Here is a 16,538-nt window from a genome sequence, read left to right as displayed (position 1 = left end):
ACGCCTGAGTTTCTGGATAAAGCGACAGAGAAACAACTTGACAACCTCTTGAAGAACCTCGAGGCACAAGCGCAAAAATCAGCAGCAAAAGAACTGCTGTCGAAAATGTCAGGTGTTGACAATTTTCAGACCATGATGAGCGACATAAACGCAAACTTTCTGATTCAAAACTCGACTTCAGAGTTGATTGGTAATGTAACGGAGAAATTGTTCACAGGGAACTCTCCGATGGAAGTTGCAGGGTCATACATGTATGAAAAGTGCGGACTGTGGCTCGCTCCCGTCTCTCTGTTTTGCACAGTTTTCAACCATCTGAACTGGAAAAAATTCAGGGAAATTGCCGAGGAGCGTCAAGCACAAATCAAACTGCGAGAAGATGTGCCGCCTTTTCCGGATGAAATAAATGGATCAACAGGAGAACCAAGTTTCGCAGAGCAGAAGCCGTCTTGATGTATTTGTACGTCTCACGACTTACAAATAAATGAGTGAATCTAACCAAGTCATAACCAAGAAGAATGAGGGTCGTGTTGCTGCTGGCAAGAGACTTGCTGAATGGAATCGCAAGAACAAGGCCAAGTTGAAGCAAGTACCTGCTCGGGTCGAGACAAGTGAGAATTCAAGTACCCCAGCAAGTACTTCGCAAGAGGGTCAGGAACTTGTCGCAGGTCCTCACAAGTTCAGTGCATATCTCTATGGCGCTGGAGGTATTGCCGTACTTGCCGTTTGCGTGGCAGTATATTATATAAAGCCTAGCATCTCCGCACGTGCGGAAGGGCCGTCTCAGCAGCAAAAGCCTTCAAAAATTGACATTTTCAAGATGCGATAACCTATAATAAATGAGCAGCAAAGAGTATCAGAAAGAAGTCGTCGATTCCTTGTGGGAATCTGTCAGATTAGTATCCTATACTATTGTCTTAGCGCTAGGCGCGAAAAAGGCTCTGGGAGTTTCTAGACCGGGGGCCAAGATGGATATGGAGGACGGCTTAAAGCTCGCTGGCTATATGACAGGAGCGATATTATTCGACGATTACGCGATGAAACAAGGGTGGTATAAGCGTTCCATGATGCCTCCAAAATAGTTGACCAACGAGAAGACTACACTATACAAATACCCAACCAATGTGGGCAAGCGAGAACATTAGAAAAGGTAACCGCTTCATCTCTAAGTAAGCGCCCTACAAGGTTCGTGTGACCCGAAGGACCTAAAATAAAATGACTCTAGACATTGTCAAGGAGCCGCATACGGCAATCTTTACTGGACCGACAAGCTGTGGCAAAACGCAGCTTGTCCTGAATTTGCTTGAGAACGAGTATAGGCACCATTTCGACAACATTGTCATTCTCTGCCCTACAATCCGCTGGAACAAGACCTATCTCGAGAGATCCTCGCTATGGAGGGATGACTACGTGTTTCTGGTGGATCCAAAGGAGCAGCTGTTCGAATGGATCCAAAAACTGTCGTCATTGCTGGCGCGCGAAGAGACGTTGTTTATCGTTGACGATATGATAGCCGACGAGAGTCTCGACAAAACTCGTGGTGCGTTGATAGAACTAGCTGTTTCGGGTAGACATCGCAAACACAGTCTCTGGGTACTAACACAAAGATATAAGAAGATCCCAATAACAGTAAGGGATCAAATGAAACAGCTTTTTATCTGGTATCCGAAGAATCGGAAGGAGTTTGAGCTCATTCATGAAGAGAACGATGTAATTTCAAGTAGGGAAGAAATTTCCATTATTAAGGCTCAGCTCAAAAAGTCCAAGCATGCTTGCTTGTACGTAAGACTGGAGCATCCTAGAAGTTACAAGATTGTTGGTTAGACTCTTGACATATAAGAAAAGATGGATAATGAGAGCGTAATTAAAGCTGTGTATCAAGCTCTTTTGAGAGCCCATTCCAGACTAATAGATGCAGTGCATGATGACGATGACAGCAAACTGGTAAACACAACTCGGGATATTGAAGAGTTATGCATAAAATATCCATGGCTTCCTCAGCTTAGTGTTGGTTATTGGACCTCGTAATTTTGTGACTTTTTTCGAATCACGAAATCCCTAGTTGAGCCTTGGCGCTAGAAATTTAACAAAATGGAAAAATTGAAAAGGCAGTAATTGATGGCAGACGAAGACGAGTACCAGAATGTTTTGAGAAAGACTGCGACGCTAGCCGAACTCTCGCGAAAGCGAAAAACTCACGCATATGTAGAGGAATTTCTAAAAGGGTGGGAAGTCCTGTTCGCGTACGGAACCTACACATCCGAAGGAGAGGTAGACCCCAACTTTTCAGCATCTGATACTTGGAAGCTGATGCAGGATCCTGAAGACGCACACCTTGACGAAAAGACGAAAAGTTTCAAATGGCAGATGATAAACTTTACGCGCGCTCTAAAATGGATGCAGTGCTGCGGACGTCTCACGCCTGACAAAATCCAAACTATCCATGAGATCATGATGCGCGGGGAAAAACACAGGGACGGCAAACCCGTGCTGACAGGGAAATACAGGACGACTAAGGCATTCGCTGGTTTTCACGAATTTGCCCCTGTTTCTGCAATCCCAAGGTTAGTGATAGACGCCCTGGATCGATACTACTCTACAGAGACTGACGATTCGATATGGAACGCGGTGAGGTTGTTTATGGACTTGATTAATACCCATCCATTCGAAGATGGGAACGGGAGGCTATGTAGGCTTGTTATTTCCCACGTACTTGTGGAGAGTGGGTTGAGCCTCTTTCCAGTTTTACTTAGTTCGTTCCACAAACGCGGCAGGCGCCATTACCTTCAGTAATTTTTTCGAAGGCAGCAAAGTTCGTTCTTTATACATTAAGGAAGGAGGCCAATGCCTCGTAGCCAAAGACGTGTGGAGAGCTGACGGGTATAACGATAATCGTGATGGTAGAAAAGCTATTCAGGCACATGTACCGGAGAAGCATGTAAAGCGGGCCTGGGAGGTTAAAAGTATCGCAGAAGACAAGGGGGTCGATATCGACCCCCTTCATCCAGACATGATGTTACTGACAGAACCCGGTCTCTATTGCTTCCTTTTAAGGTGTAAGAAATCCAAGGCAGAACCATTTTTGGATTGGGTTGTTGAAGAGGTGCTACCAAAAGAAATGCGAAAGCTTGCTGGAATTGTAGAAGAAAATCAAGCGGCGCTGGCTCTGCTCAACGACGAATTGGAGTACAAGGATCGAACGATAGCCGTACAAGCTCAAGTAATCACAGGGCTACGACAGCGAGCTGTTCCTCACCTTGAAGACCCTAGAAAGGATAACGTGATGGTTATAATACAAAAGAATAACGATGATGAATATCCGTATGTCGCTATATGTGGGCAACAAGGCTATGTAGCGCAAAAGATTCGCAACAAGTTAACAGATCATCCCAACGGTCAACTCGTCGTTCTTGCAGAAACTCCAAATGCCATTGTACATTACAACTGGCTCCGAGAGCGTGGATGCATTGAAGTAAATCCCGAACGTCCAAGGCACTTTCGATTGGGTCGTAATTATACACATCAGAGATTGATGGAGCTTGCCGAGATCTAGGATTTTTTTTGTAACCCGTCTTGATAGATTACAAAAACCATAAAGAAGACACACCTGATAGACGCTGCTTGACCACTTCGGCTGTATGCTAAAAGGTAGATAAATGTCAAAGAAAAATGGAGGCCTATGTAGAGAGCTTGCAACTTAGAAACTTTTACGATATTCAGGTACCTGTGCTGAGATGCTGCATCAAGGCAGGATCTACTACCGGTCATTGTTCACAGTGTTTGGAAAATTTTAAATTTAGAAATGGACCATACTACGAGGGGTTTGTATATCCAGATGATGACGAGCTTCTAGACAGGGTAGCATCGGGTGAAAAGCCGTGGGCAACAATTCCCTGTGAGGAGGAGGATGAGGGGATCGAGGCTGATATTAAAGACCGGGATTTGCATATTGTTTCCGCTGAGGTGAACAAGTGGGGCATGCTCTGCTACGAGATTATCAAGGATAAGGACTTAAGGCTCTCGGATCTGGCAGACTTGGAGAAAATTGGCGACATACTAAACATTCAAATCGATGACAGGGCATTGGTTGACATCATCGACCTTGATAGCTAGCTAAATGTTTTCAAGGGAATCGTCTATGGCTATCCATTCTATACCCTACATCCTTATGATTATACCCGCCTTCATCCGATTGACGACTCTGAGGAGGATGACTAAGACTTTATGTTGGTAAGTATTAATGTGAGCCACAGGTTCACATTAACTACGCTTATGGGTATCAACTGAGCGGTTCCCCCGTAGCAGGGGAACCTGTGAAATGGCTCGGGCTCGTGAAATTTACCACTTTTTAACCGAGTCAGGAGGCAGCTTCGTATCTTCAGGAACCCGCAAAAGCTCTTCTTTCACAAACACACGTTCTGGCGCTCCTGCGGAGACGGGCTTCGCCCTTCCGCTGACATGGCCGCTAGGCGACCCATCTGCAAGGTAGTACATCGTTCGGTTGTCTGGTTCGTTGACGATGCGGTCCAAACGGAACGTTTTTTTCGACCAAATCATATCTGTTGCACGTCTTCTCTGATCTCCATGCTCTTCACCGGGTTGCAAAAAATATCGGTAGAGACCATCTTCTGAAAGAGGCTTCTTGTCAGGCTTGTAGCTTGCTTTTTGCGGAACCTCGTCGAGTTTGACTGCATCGATAGGTTTCATCTTGATTCCAGCGGTTTTGGTGTTGTTCATCTGATCGACAATTTTGTAGAGTTGCTTGACCCATATCGTCGAGACTCTCCCTCTTCGTTGAGCTCTTGAGCATCTTGAGCCTTGAAGAGACGCCTCGCGAGCTGCTTGTTGAAGTTTTCCACAAAGGCAGTGTGTCTATGATGGTACTTTGTCACCGTCCTGTCGATCTTGACGTCATGTTTTTGAAAGGTCTTTGTAACGTCTGCAATGAACTCGGTTCCTGCATCTATCATGACAGTCTCGGGCCACGTCAAGGGTCCTGCTTTGCCTCCGGGCTTCGCGTAAATGTCCTCGATCATTTTGGCCACTTCTGCAGCCTTTTTCGTTCGCAGGGGTCTCGCCACTTTGAACCTGCTGGCAATGTCAATTCCAGTAAGAATGTATTTGTATTTCGAGCCATACAGGCGATCATGAGGCATGCTAAGCAAATCAAATTGATGTACTGCATTTGGAACTGTAACGGTGTAATGAGGATGTTTTACCACCTTTGGCCCTGGAATTTGAACCTGCCAGAATGCCTGGTGGGCAAGGTAGATTTTGACCTTTTTCGCAGACAAACCACTAAGTTCAACAAGTTTTTCAATGGCTTCGTTTCCGATCCAGAGATGTGTGGGCTGATAGTACAATTTGTCTAATTTTTCCTTCTCTGTGGAAATATTCGACATGTTTATTACATGTCGAAAACATTTTACGCCCATTTGTACACTGCAAAACCAAGGAGGGCTAAGGATCCAACGATGAACGTTAGCTCACCGTCTTGTTGCTGCTTGCTGGGCGTGTAGAAGTCGGATAACTTAGGAGCCTTCTCGATCGTTGCGATGTAATAGTCTCTCATACCTTCATCGAGCTCCTTCAAGCTCTCTCCAGCTTGCCTTTTCAGCTCTCGTTGATGGTTATACCAATCGATCTTTGCCTGCCGATCTCTTACCCACTGTTGCTGAGCTGCTTGAAGTTGTTCAATCGTCTTGTCGTGCCTTTTACGCTCGGCCTCACCATGGCCTGACAGCTTACTGATTAAGTAATTCGATCCGCTAAACGCGAGGGCATTGATTATAGCCCCACCCGCGAGTACTAATATGCTTGCCATTTTTATTTTAATATTCGACACTGTGAAAACGCCCATCTAAGATGTTCAGCTGAGCATCTTGAAGTAGGAAAACGTAGCATTTAATATCCCCCGTTGTTCTGTCTGCTTTCTTTGTCATATGCAAGGTTATACCGTCTGACAATCTCTGTAACGGCCTTCCGGAACCATGGAGACTATGATCAGGTGATGCTCGGAAATCAACAAACAGGGCGTATCTTTCTGTGAAGAACTGCCCAATTGTCACCTTTGAATCGTGGCTACCGAATAAGTTTACGATCTGCTCGAGGTGATCTTTTGGGAGCATCGCGTGCGTGAAGAGCTCATTAGGCTCACCCTCGACAGTGATCGAGATTTTTTCGATCTTTGGGTTATAGAAGACCTCGTTAGCACCCGAGTAAGCCTTCACTTTCCCTGTATCTACAAAGAGCAGTAAGACGCCTTTTAAACTTTTTGCTGGAGTATCAATTTGCAAATTGTAGCTGGTATCAGCCTTTTTTATCGTGACAACCTTGCTACGGAGTACCCTTTCATAGGGTAGCGCCAAACGACTATACCGTGACATCATGGCGCTCGCGAGACCCTCGTTATTAACCTTGTCAAACTCTAGTGCGATATTAGTGATCTTGTACGCACTGTCTGCGGGTTTAGCTGCCGTGCTTCCAACAGCTGGGGTACCGGCATCTTTGATAACGTCACCGTACGATGCAAAATGTATAACGAATTGCAGCCTATCGTGTAGCCCTGGCTGGTAGAACGGCAAGTCTCGTGTCAATTCAAACATTTTTCCTAGACGAATACAAAACGTGCTGCCATAGGCTGCGACGATCGCTCTTTCCTCATCCGTGCCTACATGATCAGTCGCTTTTACCTGTAGGGCGCGGATTGTACCGTCGTTGGGATTGATCCCCTCTAGGATCAAGTTGTTTTCCCGATCAAACTTGGGCAACCATAGGTCCTTGTAGGTAGCGAGCACCCTGTAGTCGCTAATATTTTGCACCTCGTTGCTATTCAAAGTGATACGAAGATTTTGCACCAAGGATTTACCTATATTGCTGACGATAGTGCGCTTCGTGTTTGTTCCCGTAAGTTCCAGATCGAAAAGTAGTTTGATACTACCTGGAAAAATTACATCGTTCAGCCCCATGTTAGGGATGTCAACATACAAGTCCTCGTTCTGATTAATCGTACAAGGGACATGACTTACTTTTACACGCTGCTTCTTACCTTTTATAGCCATCATTGTTTTAATCTCCGCGTAGGGATCGAGCTTAGTTCCGAATATGTTACTCACGCTTTATTATTAGCTGATATTCGTTTCAAATAAATGCAATGCCGATTAATCCAATATACGAAGGAGACGACTTTACGCCAGAGGAAATCATTCCATACGAGGATTTCAGTAGGCCTGATGCCAATTTAACGCCAGATCGCCTGGCGGCTCTGCAGGAGCAGCAAGAGCAGGGTCAATCCGGCTCAGCACGAGACACCACGACAAGACAGAGGGAAGAGCTGTTAAAATCAAAAGTCGACGATCTTTACGAACATCTTAGTGAGGAGCTGGGGCAGCCAATCGCGAGATATTACAATGAGTTTGAGGCACGGGGAAACCAGGTTCTTTTCGATGGCATAGAGATCACGAAAAGACATGGTGAATTAAGGAGCGTTGCCGAGATACGGAGGAGGTTAGGTACTTATCGCTTGCGAGCCATGGGGTTTACCGACTATACTACACCAAACAAAGGCAGTAAGGTAATGGCTCAGAAACTCCTTAACGAGATTGTTCATGTTGATCGCCTAGCGGCTCAGCAACAGAAGGCCGATGATATTGAAATGATGCCGCTGCTCGAGAACGTCCTTGATGAAACGGAGAGCCTGATAGATCGCCTACCGGCTCAGCAAGAGCAAGAGACTCCTTTTGGCGCCAGCTTCACAGAGCGTGAAAGAAGAGGGCTCAACCTCGAGCTTCAAACGCTAAGGGGTAACCTAAAACACTTGAAAAACAAAATGATCTTCTACGACAGCGAGATCGCTAAAGCAGAAGCCAAGGTGAAAAGGCTTGAGACGAAGAAGGCTACACCTGGGGCATCCGAGGAGCAGCTAGCTATCTGGAACGAGGATATCGCGAGGGCTAATGAAGAGGTAGAACGACTCCAAGATCAAAAGGAAGCAGTACGAGAAGCACACGGTTTACTTTCCTCGGATACCCAGAGCCAACTGAAAGCTATTAAGGAGACGCTGATGAAAATCACAGAAGACGATAAATCTCTAGCTGAAAAGCTTAGAATCTTGTTCAAGGAGCAAGGGATTACTATAGCTAGCATCGTGGCGGCTGTTGGTCTACTGATTTCCACCATCGTACTCGCAGTTACGGGTGGTGGAGGTGCTGCAGCGGCAGGAAGTGCCGCAGGGAAGGGTTTCATACAAAAACAGCTGGAAAGGCTTGGAAAATTTTTGAAATACCTGGCAGTTAAGGCAGGTGCGGCGCTACCAGGGATTATTGGCACGGTTGTCTCCTTCTTTTTTAGAGTAGCAGCAAAAGTTATTGAATACGCAGCCAAACACCTCTACATGACAATCGCTGCTGTCGTTGCTTTTGTTGTGGCTTACGTTGGGAAGGGTGGCAAGAAGTCGTAGATGATCTAGTATGTTGACGAACATATTAGATCGCCTTGCGGCCATGTCAGCGGAAGGGCGAAGCCCGTCTCAGCATGAGCACCTTTATTTAATCCATAGATATGCTAAGATGAGACCTACTCTCGCAGTAACCAAGGTGGCTTTGGTGTCCTCGTGAGGGTTTCCATCTCCTAGACCTGACTGAGGTATCGGTGGCATCGACATCTTTTCAGACCCCGGGTTAGGGTGGCACCACCCCTCGATATTTCTTGCCGCGTAGCACCTTGTTTTAAACCCGGAGGCTGTGTGGTAATGGGCTTGTTGTTTAGGTCTAGCCTTATGCCAATCATCGCACTCGCCGGCGCGATCAAGATGTTGTTGTTATACCCCACAATTTTACCAATACGCAGGTTCATATCGGATGGTAGCATGTACACGTGGTGCATCACGGCAAAATTCACTGGGGTCCTGGCATATTGAAGCACCTTTTGAAACTCGGTGATATCGTGGCCTACGTTCTCCTTACGTTGTACCATGGCTTCGAATTTCTGTAGTAGTATCTGTCTCGCTGTAAAATTGTCAGCATCCGAACCTATAAGGGATGCCTTGGCATCAGCTTGGGACCCTAGTAGTAAAATCACGTAAACACGAATAATCTCGCTACGCTTCGACAGACCTTCCGATGTCAGGCCTTGGCTCGTAGGTATGATAAACTTGGCCCAATCACCATCTACTTGCGGCCACCATCTACCATTTGTGAGCGAGGACATGAGAGCCTTAAACTTGTATTGGGCATTGGGGTCGGCACCATATTCACGACAAATCTGGGCATATCCAGATGTAGAGTAAGGGTTCTCGTATTGAGAAAAGCCGTCATCGTATGGCATGGGTACCTTCATTCTCGCTAGGATACGCCGCATGTGGTAATAGACGTGGAATTTAAAGATACTATTGATGAGAGGCACGGAGCCCTTCAAGTGTTTGGCGGATATACCCAGGGCGGTGCTAGCGCAATGACAAGCGAAATTAACTTGTATATTCCAGTAGCCAAGGGCTTGACCTGTCCAGTTTACACTTACGGGGTCGTTCAACAGGTTAGTGGGGACTTTTATTAGGTATTTCGTGAACATCGAGAAGGTCACGGGAATGTGCGATTCTGTAGAAATGTAGAGGTCTTGATGTTCTAGATTAATTACACCGAGAGGCCATTCGCCTCTATTGGACTTGTATTTTGCCTTGTGGTTATAGCTATAAATGTTCATGTTTCTTTAAAGAAACATGAGACAGCTGTATGTCACGGATATAGAGAAGCCTACGATTTTTGACGATTACCTAGGGCAGGACACGAGAATTGCCCTGAAATCGATAAGTATCAGGCCTGTATGGCTGAATCTTTTCGAAAAAAAGAATGATATCAAGATTCATAAAGCGGTGCCCGGATCGACCGATGATGGGAACTTTAATGTTGGAGTTTTTGAAACCCTTATCACGATCGAGAAGGGTCTATATAGGATCGAGGATCTCGCTGCAATAGTCAACAATCAAGCAGGGAACAGGATCAAGCTCTTCGTACTCAGGAATGGAGCGTGCAGGGTTAGGGTTAACAAGGGGTACATTGCGATAGTCGATAAATCACTACTGGACCTTATGGGTTATAATCTTCATACCGAAGCAATGTTTACCGAGGGCGACCATGACAGCTTCTATAAAACTGACGTGTACCAAAGATTGAGACTCGTTTGCCCTCAGCTGGATGAAGACGATTGCCTACTGGATGGGAAGAAATCAAAAAATTCTTGCTTTGCTTCCCACCACAGCTTGAATGTTTGGAAAAGCATGGGGAGAAATGCTTACATGGAGTTTTGACACTCCAATCTACCTTCCTTTGAAAGGCTCAACAGACAGACTGGAGTTCATGCTGACGGACGAGCATCATCATGAAAAAAATGTTTCGTTCGTCGGAATTACGATGCATTTACTCATAGAATAAATGGCAGATATGAAGCTTTACCCAACTTTGCCGCCAAGTGCTCCTGAGCAGGAGCCTGATCGCCTGGCGGCTCCGCAGGAGCAAAAAAGTCAGGTCTACAGACTAAAAAAGATCGAAGAAATCGAGCAGTACATGCGGTCTGAGATCAAAGAGAGAGAAAAACTCTACAAAAAGTTCAAGCTTTGGGGGATGGGGCTTCGCTATGCTGATCATGGCATGATTGCTGTTACTGTCATCACCTCCGCAGCAGGTATTGCCACGCTTGCAACGGGATTCGGAGCCCCCATAGCAATTGGTCTTGAAGCCGCGGCTCTTGCAGTGGGCATGGGCCAAGTAGGTCTCAAGAATGTCTCGAAGCGACTAGAGCACAAGGTGCACAAGCACGAATGCATCAAACTCCTAGCTGAATCAAAACTAGACACTGTATACGATAAGATTTCCAGAGCGATCCAAGATGGTACAATTTCAGACTACGAGTTTACATGGATCATGCAGGAAAAACAGCGCTATATGGTGCTCAAGGAGCAGATTCGACAACGAACGAAAAAAGCTGTGAAATCCATCAACGATAATGAACGCGCAGAGTTGCTAGCACAAGGCAGGCAAGAAGCTAAAGATGAAATTTTTAAAAAACTGCAATCTGCGCAGTATGCCAGCGCTACTTAGAGTCTCCACCTGCTTATTCGTAGATCTAGTGTATTGTTCAAAACACTAGATCACCTACACAATTTCGATCACTTCTCCCGTATCTTGATCTATGACCAAGTCGCCATCATGTACGACACGTCGCTGTTTTTTAGCGAGATCCTTCAAATATTGTTCAAGATTTTTCTGCCATGCAATTTTAACACAAGGCTCGCAGTACGGTCCGTCCGTTTGTGTCGACGCATCCTTATACTTGACCTTGCGTATGGCTTCAATAAGGTCTATTCGCTTCAGCGTAGAGTACCCTTTGAGACCTTAGGCTTTAGCTTCTTGTCGCAGTTTGTCCATTTGTTTATGTGTGAACCGCGCCAGGCTTTCGTTATTTTTGTGACTGTCTCCAGTCACAAAAGATTACTTTTTTCGTTTATCACTTCCACAAGGTCGTAATCATAGTAAAATTGACCAGGATTCTTCGTAGATTGTTTCTTTCCCTGTGATTTGATGAACATCTGACCTGTTCGACCTATCAAAGCTTCTCTCAGTACACTCGTTGCCCATGCTTGAAATCGTTCACCATCACAATCGATCAATGTGATGACAGTTGCATCACCTTTTTTGGTCTTGATCTCTTCAACATACTCAATTTTGAATATGATTCCAGAGGGAACATCACGCCACTTCATATTGCTCTCGTGTTCTGATTTCAAGGCATCAAATTGTTCTGCAGATAGGAAAGGCATCTCTTTATTATAGATTTTTTAAACCTCAACCAGGATCAAAATGCTGGACATTACTTCCATAATTTAGATATCTCGCGCTTTTCTTCCTCATCTAAACACCAATTCCAATATCGATCCGGATGCCACGCCACTGGCATTACCTCATTCCATAGTTTTGCATAAAAATTACGCTTGTGATGATGCCGCAGCAATTCATCATGAATGACATCAAAACCACGCAGCAATACAACAATCTCGATGTGACCATTTTCAGCTGCAAGTGTCATGGCCCAATCAAAGTCTGTCGCACCCCACTCTTTGCACATTTTAACAATCTCTATGTGACCATTGAGAGCTGCATTTCGTAGAGCCCAATTAAAGTCTGTCGCACCCCACTCTTTGCACATTTTAACAATCTCTATATGACCATATTTAGCTGCAAGTGCCATCGGCCAATCAAATTCTGTCGCACCCCACTCTTTAAAAATCTTAACCATCTCTATGTGACCATTTTTAGCTGCATTTCGTAGAGGTAAATTAAAGTCCGTTGTCACCAGTTTGATGTCACGGTGCTTGCGAACGTTTTCCATGGTCTTGCCAAAGAAGCTATTATTCATTAGCTTAAAAATGTCTTTCTCAAAGTCATTTTTAGCTGTATTATCTGTCGTACCAGATTCTTTGCACAGCTTAACAATCTCGACTTCATCGTGCAGCGTCGTCCGTCCACCAATTTGCTCCCTCGCCCTGTTATAATAAAAAGTAACAGTGTCTCGCACACTCTGCAGTCTCTCTGCAAGAGCATCACGTGTTGCTGCTACTGGCGCTGAGACAGCACTATATAATTTACTAATTGCATTTCAAAAGAAACTCATTGCTTTATTATATGTTGGAAAATTTTCTGGGACGCTGGACATTTTATTTTATGTTGTGACCCTAACCAGGGTGATAACATTGCGTTCGTACGAGAGTGCTGCAGCACAGCGGTAATTGCCCGCGGTATTGACCCTTTGCGCAGAGGATCAATATAGCGAGGAAATAGTGCTGTCTCAGACCCTTGAAATTGGGGTTTTGAGTGAAAAACGGCGATAAGTCGAAAGTGTCCTAGAGAGCTCCACTTTCATTGTGTCCTCTTAATGTTGACTTATGGACCAATGAACTGGCTGAAGACCCAGATCGTGACTTCCTCCTTAATGGAATTCACTGTGGTTTTCAGCTTCTTCCTAAGGACTCTGATTTATTGCCTGCCGAAATGAATAACTACTTTTCTGTTACCAGTCCTACAGCTCATATGAAAGTAGAAGCTACTCAGCTGGATGAACTTAAGATAGATAGATAGATAGATAGATAGATATTTTATTTATCAATAGCAGTTATATATATACAATTAAAATTAAAAGAAAATAAATATAAAGAAAAAGAAAATAAATATCATAATTAGTCAGGGTAACAAAATTAAAATATATAATGCTATTGAAGGGAGACCATACCTAATAGCATAAAGCTAAGGCAAAGGGTATGGCCACCCTTGGACAATTACAGTAAACGATACGAGACGCACAAAACAACACACACATAAAAGTGGGTCAAATGATAAACAACCATGCGGGAAACAAATGGCCAAGTCTGACAATTCAGGAAGGATTAGTAAGAGGAAACAAAGTACTTTTTCAGATCACTTCTAAGATTAAAATAATCAAGGGAGACAAATTTTCTAGTCATTAAAGACTGCAATTTATTCCAGGAATTAATGGCATTAAATCTAATTGAGTTTTTACCAAAAGAAATAGTATTAAAGGTAGGGAGATTGATCAAACCAATTTTCTCTGCCCGAGTGCCTTGAGCATGGGTGAAGTCAACCGCAAATGTATTAAGGATAGAAGCAGGCAATTTTTCATGAAATAGTTTATGTAAAAATAGAATATTGTGACATTTGACAATATCAGAGAATTTGAGGAGCTCAAGATTACCATACAGGTGACTGGATGATGCTCTTTGAGATTCAAAAGACATGAGTCTAATAGCAAAATTTTGCAAAACAGTAATACGATTAACATCAAGACTGTTTGGCTGACCCCAAATTTGATTACAATATTGCAAGTGTGAATGAAAAATGGCATAGTAAACTAGAATAAGAACATTTAAAGGCACAAAGTGACGAAGTTTAGCTAAAGCTCCATTGGCCCTCTTGAGCTTGGCAACAGTATCATTGATCTGAGACTTCCAGCTTAAATCAGAATCTAATAGAACACCAAGATATTTAATACAATTACTAGGTATGAGCCTTTTACCATTGATAAAAAGCCTAAAATCGTAATTAAGAGGTTTCCGTGTATGTTTAAAAACAATGTACTCAGTCTTACTAGCATTAAGAGAAATTTTATTGGCATTGAGCCAATGGCAAAGAAGCTTGAGGTCAAAATTCATTTGTTTGGCCAGTTGTTTCAAAGATTTACTGAAGTTTAAGAGATTGGTGTCATCAGCAAAGTGATGCACCAAAGAAAAATTAATTGAACAATGCAGGTCGTTAATATAAATTAAAAATAAAAGAGGTCCTAAAACAGAGCCCTGAGGGACACCATGCCTGATAAGATTACTAGTTGATATATTTCCATTGATGGATACAAACTGTTGACGTCCTGTTAAGTAAGACTTAAATAGTGAGAGTGGGGTACCACGAATTCCATAGTGAAAAAGCTTTTTAAGCAAAATTTCATGATCAACCGTATCAAAAGCCTTTTGAAGATCAATGAACACTCCACATGCATAATTTCCTTTATCAAGAGCATCCATAATTTTTTGAGAGATGTTCAGAAGTGTTTGAGAAGTCGAGTAATTTTTCCTAAAGCCAAATTGATGCTTGTAGAGGGCGTTGTTTGCTTCGAGAAAACCATACACTCGTTTGTATATGATTTTTTCATATATTTTATCAATATTTGAGAGTAAGGATATAGGTCGGTAATTTGTTAATTCTAATTTGGACCCTTTTTTATAAATAGGGATGGTCTTGGCAGTTTTTAGGTTTGTAGGAAAAATACCAGTTGTGAAAGACAAATTAATAAGTTTTGAAAGTGGTATAGATAATTCAGATTTAACAAGAGTTAAAATATGGGCAGGAATACTGAATGGCCCAGAAGATTTACCAGGGTCAAGGGAAGAAATGCAATGCAGTACTTCTAAATCATCAGTTGGTGAAAGAAACATCGAATTAGAAGTAGAATTTTTTAGAAAAGAGGAGAAATGTTTTCGAGTGAACGGGATATTCATTCTGATGTTATCTGCAATTGAAGCAAAGTAATCATTAAAAGAATTAGCAATTGTCACTGGATCAGTTACAACAGAGTTATTAATGTTCATACAGGTGGGAGAAGCAGAAACAGAAGAACGAACAGAAATAATATTTTTAACCCCTTTCCAAATATTGCCAATATTTTTTTGGTTATTGCTAAAATATTTATTGAGGAAATTACTCTTACTCATTCTACATAGAGATACAATTTTGTTGCGGTACTTTTTAAAACTCTCTAGCAAGGAAGACTTTAAAAGTGGATCTTTCTCTCTTAAAAAGCATTTATGCAGATGGTCTCTTTTGATTATTGAGGTAAGGATACCATTAGTAATCCAAGGATTGGATTTTTTTTTTCTTTTTTTGTTGCATGTTTTTTTTAGAGGAGCATGATTGACCAATAGACTGTTGATACAATTGTAAAGATTGTTAAACGATAAGTTGGGATCATCTACATTCAATTGTAGGATATCATCCCAATTTTTATTGTGAAGTTCGGTGAGAAAGTCATTGTGATGAAATTTCTTCCAATCATGAACAAATATATCATCAGAGGTGTGCAAAGGATTGATTGCAGACAAGTTTTTTAAGACTAAGAACTGAGGGAAATGGTCAGATATTGAACTTATAATATTACCAGACACAGTGTCCCACTTGGCTGAACTAAAATAAATATTATCAATAATCGTGCTAGAAACTTCAGTAACTCTTGTGGGAAGAATTATATGCGGGAGTAAGTTAAATTGCGAAGTAATATCGATGTAATCGGACACTTCTTTGACTGTTTCAGACTTTAGAAGGTCAATATTAAAGTCTCCAAGGAGGAAGATAGACTTGTTATCTGAAGACGCTTTCTCAAGAAGAGGCAATAAAAAATGATTGTTGAACTCATCAACAGACATCGAGGGATGTCTGTAGATGCATCCAACAATCATGTTTCTATCTTTGGCCCGTATAATTTCAATGAATTTAGATTCAAGCTCCTTGCTTTTATATGCAAGAGTATCCAGGTCGGGACGTTCAATAAATTGCAAGTGATTAGGGATGTACAAAAGAGCACCACCCTTTTCACCTTCAGTAGGTGTGTGCGTGAAGGAATAACCCGATAGATCGCAGTTAATAGGTGGGATTTTAGTCTGGAATTTGGTCTCAGTGATACCGATAACACTGAAGTCATGCCCAAGTTGACCTAACAGAATCTTTAGTTCATCAATATGTTTAGACAGAGAGGCGATATTCATATGAAAAAGGGAGAATTTATCAGAATTAACTTGAAGGGCAGAGAATTCAATTGGATCGTAATATTTGCAGTTGACACCACCCATGGTTTCAGGATGGGGGACCTCGTTGATTTCAATAGAGTTGAGCTGGGAGAGAAACCTTTTCATTTCCATAGAGGAAAGACTCTTGTCATAAACTAAGGGGGGAGTTGTTGAGCCAAAGGGGAGAATTTTGTTGATACATTTA

The sequence above is a fragment of the Hydractinia symbiolongicarpus genome, chromosome 1, assembly GCF_029227915.1.
Source record: "Hydractinia symbiolongicarpus strain clone_291-10 chromosome 1, HSymV2.1, whole genome shotgun sequence".
Taxonomy (NCBI): domain Eukaryota; kingdom Metazoa; phylum Cnidaria; class Hydrozoa; order Anthoathecata; family Hydractiniidae; genus Hydractinia; species Hydractinia symbiolongicarpus.
This window is presented reverse-complemented; position numbering follows the sequence as displayed.